The 4534-nt window shown below is 45.0% G+C and overlaps 1 pseudogene; it reads right to left on the bottom strand.

Annotated features, from left to right (window-relative positions):
* Positions 1-201: 201 nt before the first annotated feature.
* LOC143984279 (small nuclear ribonucleoprotein F pseudogene) lies at positions 202-460 on the bottom strand (annotated as a pseudogene).
* Between the last annotated feature and the right edge of the window lie 4074 nt (positions 461-4534).

Genomic DNA, 4534 nt, shown 5'->3' with positions numbered 1-4534 from the left:
CAATTAGTCCCAAAACTCATTACAGTTTTAGGCAAAAATTTTATTTAAACATATAGCGCGTACTCGTTAGGAGTACCGGCGCTACAGAGGTACTCTTGAAAAAAAAATCTGTTTATTTTTCTTAATAAAACATACAAAAACAATGCCCAACAATAAAGAGAAGTTTCAAAATAAATTTACAAAACTAATTTGGAAATTGCTTTATTCTCTCATCTCGCCATCTTCTTCCTCCTCTTCTACTCCTTGTATATATAATACATTATTACACCTTATTAGAATTTCTCTAAGGTGTCCAGACAATGCCCCATCAATATACTCTTCTGTATTGGCAAGCTGCATGTTTATGCAGGTCCACTGCGACCTGGTATCCCTTGTAATCCATACCCCACTTCAGTTTAACCATTACTGACTTACTAGTAAGGCCATTAAAGAATGGTTTTGGGTTTAGTGGCAAACTCATTCTGCCACTGATCTACAGTCCAGTGAAAGAAAGAAAAAATGTTCCCTCGGAATGCTGAGAACAAACCACTCGAGAGAGCAGGAAAGGGCTAGAGGTACTTTTTTTTTTTGTAAATTCTTTATTTATTTAAACAGGAAGTAAACCCTGATGGGTTTACTTCCTCTTTCATTCCCTGCAAAGGCAAAGCATAATGGACTACTATGCATCGCATAGTAGTCCATTATGTGTCACTTACCTGACACAGGAGCCAGCGATGTCACCGCTGTCCCCTGTAGTCCGGCGCATCCATCTTCTCGGTGGCGTCTCACAGCTCCGCCGCTGTCATTCGGCGAAGCCGCAATGACGGCACTCCCGCGCATGTGCACGGGAGCCGACACGCGCGGCATCTTCGCCATTGACGATGCCACGCTCAGTGCGCCTGCGCGCCGCTGTCTACGGCGCATGCGCCGTAGACAGCGGTGCCTGTCTTTGGGCAAATATACGGTTTAGGAGATATTTCTTGGACCTACAGGTAAGCCTTAATCTAGGCTTACCTGTATGTCAAAGTGGTTTGTAAGGGTTTACAACCACTTTAACAGGCTATATCAGACGAAGATACAAAAGGCACAACATGGCATGGTACAAAGGCATAACACATTGTATAGCTCATTACCCCCAAAACACACATTTACTTAGTGGAACAATGCAGAGTGTGTACCTATCGAACAGGAGACCTCCGCATCCCACCTGACTCCCGTTATTTTTTCCAGCAAAAGCAGTGATTTAAGGGTTTAGGTGTGGAGTTGGAGCCGGTTCACACTGACTTTGGGGAATCTATGTCATGCATTGCCACACCGGCAGGACTAGGAATGAAAACTGGAAAGGAACAGGAAAGAAAGGGAGAAATTAACATGTGGGGAAGAGGCAAATCTGAGATCTGAGGTGAGAGCAAAGAAGGAAAGTGGGGAAAGAGAAGAAGAGAAGGGAAAAAAAATGTATTGGGGGACTGGGGGGGGGGCAGTCATGTCTCCCTGACCAGTCACCTCCAACCCCGCCAGGAAATTCTGCCACTATTCTCCTTCATGGGGATCGGTTATTTAGCCTTCCGAACTCCGCGGAGTAAATAAATTTGTGCCAAAAGTAAAATTTTTTGGAGAATTTTTCATTTGAGTCTTTTTCGGTAGCCACCAAGTCCTCCATTGCATGTATGTCTGCTACTTTTTTCAGCCATATTGCTACCATCGGTGACTGGGTCTGTTTCCAATACAGGGGGGTGCAGCTTTTTGCTGCCGTGAGCAGGAATGATAGGATGGATTTCCCGTAGCTCTTGGTTGTATGATGGTGCAGAAGGAAGAACTCAGGAGAGTCCGGAAGCTCACGATCTGTAAATTTCTGGGAAATCCGGCGTACCTCCGTCCAGTAAGGTCGTATCAACCTGCAAGACCAGAACACATGTAAGAGTGTTCCAACCTCCTCTCCACATCTCCAGCATAGGTCTGTGGACCCAGGGAACATTTTGTGTATCCTAACTGCCGTAAAGTACCAGCAAGACAGCACTTTGTATTCTGCCTCTTGGTGTCTTGCACATATGGAAGTCTTATTAGCAAAAAGTATAATCCGATCCATAAGTTGTAGCCCTAGATCACGTTCCCATCTGTCTATGTAGGGTGGTCTAAAATCTGGCTGTGGGGTCACCAGTAGTTGGTATGTTAAAGAGATTGTGTGTCTCATTGGCGTCTGGTCTGAGTACATCGTCTCAAAGGGTGTCAGTTGCCTCTTGAATGCCTCAGGTGGTGGCAAGGAGACAATGTAATGAGCAAGCTGGACTTTATGCCAAAAGGAAAGTCTCTGCAGCGCCGTGTCCTCCATGATTTGTTGTCTAGTTTTCCACCTCCCATTTATGAAAAAATGTCTAGCCTGGGATCTTTCAGTCGACTGCAGATCTAGGAATCTTGGATCCCTTAATACTGGAGCGAAAGCCGGGTTACCCACTATAGGGGTAAGTGGAGAGGGGATCAGCGCGACCCCCAGGTCTCCAAAGGCCCTCCAGGTGGTCCCAATTGTCACTCCTACCGTAGGGTGTGCCATTATCTGTTTCGGTAAAGGTCGCTGGCACTAGGGGACTTTGTCCAACCGGACCCCTACCTAGGAGTTCTCTATTTGTACCCATTGCTTCAAGGCTCTGTGTCTGCTCCAATCCAATACACGGGTTAGGTGACAAGCTGTGTGGTATAGATTGGCATCTGGGAGGGCCATGCCACCCTTCAATTTTGGGAGTCTAAGCATTGTTTGTGCTAATCGTGGAGTTTTACCGGCTCAGATGAATTGGGTTATCACTCTATTTGTCATTTTCAAGAAGGTATTAGGGATTTGTATTGGGAGTGCTTGAAAATTATATAGAAGTCTTGGCATAATATTCATTTTATTATACTACTGCTTCCAAACCAGGTAAAAAGGCCCTGTTGCCACTCCTTCAGATCCTTTTTGATCGCGGCCAAGAGCGGGGGGAAATTGAGAGAGAAGATGTTCTCTATCTTACTGGACAGCAGAATTCCCAGGTATTTAATATGTGAGGTGGCCCACTTAAAGGGGAAATCCGAACGGAGTAATGAAAATAGAGAGGCCGGTAGGTTAACATCCAAAGCCTCAGATTTTTGGTAATTGATACGATAGTTTGACAACCCTTCATATATCTTCGGTTCTTTAAGCAGATTTGGGATTAACACTAGGGGCTTGGTTAAAAAGAAGAGAAGATCATCTGCGAAGGCTGCTACTTTCGGGGATAGAGTGGCCTCTAGTCCCAGGCCCTCCATATCTGGATTATTTCGAATAGTTTGCAAAAAGGGTTCGAGGGTAAGGACAAAAATCAGTGGTGACAAAGGACACCCCTGTCTTGTTCCATTCGATATTTTAAACTGGTCGGATAGGTGGCCGTTAACCTTAACCTGGGCCGAAGGGCAAGAATAGATGGCCTGAATCCAGCTCATCACTCTCTCCCCTAATTCTATGCCATGTAGCCTTTCAAATAGGAATGGCCAGCTCACCCTATCGAATGCCTTCTCGGCATCTGTTGATAGAAGCAGCATTGGGATTTTCCGCATTTTTTCTGCCTGGATCAGATTAATAGCCTTTGTCGTGTTGTCACATGCCTCTCTTGAAGAGATAGATCCAACTTGATCAGAGTGGACCAGTGGTGGGATCAAATTACTCAGGCGCATTGAAAGGATTTTAGTAAAAAATTTTAGGTCAGTATTTAATAGGGAGATTGGTCTATAGTTTTGACAGTGCAATGGGTCTTTCCCTTCCTTAGGAAGGACAGAAATATGCACTCTCAATGTGTCTCTGGGAAAGATTGTCCCCTCCCCTGCAGCATTGTATGCTGATAAGAAGTGTGGGATTAGAACATCTCCAAAAGCCTTGTAGTATAAAAGGGAGAAGCCATCTGGGCCCGGTGCCTTACCTAGCTTCATTTGGGCCAGTGCCAATCATACTTCGTTCGATGATATTGGCTTATCTAATTTGTTTAGGTCATCTTGTGGAATCTTTGTATATAGTCCTGGATTGCCTTTTTTACCGCGGCTCTATCTATTTCCGACTGCAGAGATGGGAGATTATATAGGTCCCGGAAAAGAGCAGCTATTTCTTCTGTAGTGTGAACTTTCTTGTGTGTGGCGCTCAGCATTTCTGGGATGAACGTGCAAGCTTTTTGGATTCTCAGGACCCTTGCCAACATTTCCACATTTGTTGCTATGTTCATAAAATGAACGTCTGCATTTAGAGATCGCCTCCTTCGTCTTGACCGGCTAAAGGTGATAAAAGCAAGAATTGGCCTGATGGTACAGAGCTGAAATGGACTTATTTTCAAAGAAATAGTGACTGGGAATCTGCCATTGCGGTACAGCACATTCTGCGAATCAATAAAACTGGTGAATCCGCCAGATTGAAGGGCAGGGGTTGTAAAGCCGGCAATTTGGACAAGCTGGAATTTAGATGCTGGGCATGTGGGTGTTAGAGAGTGCATTTTTTTTTTTTTGCGATGCAGCAGTTGGGGTGGAGAAATTTGCCTGCTATACTCTACAGCTGGTGGTGCGCTGC

This window comes from Lithobates pipiens, unplaced genomic scaffold, assembly GCF_037356315.1.
Source record: "Lithobates pipiens isolate NorthernLeopardFrog02 unplaced genomic scaffold, aLitPip1_a1.2 Scaffold_16, whole genome shotgun sequence".
Classification (NCBI taxonomy): domain Eukaryota; kingdom Metazoa; phylum Chordata; class Amphibia; order Anura; family Ranidae; genus Lithobates; species Lithobates pipiens.
This window is presented reverse-complemented; position numbering and strand designations above follow the sequence as displayed.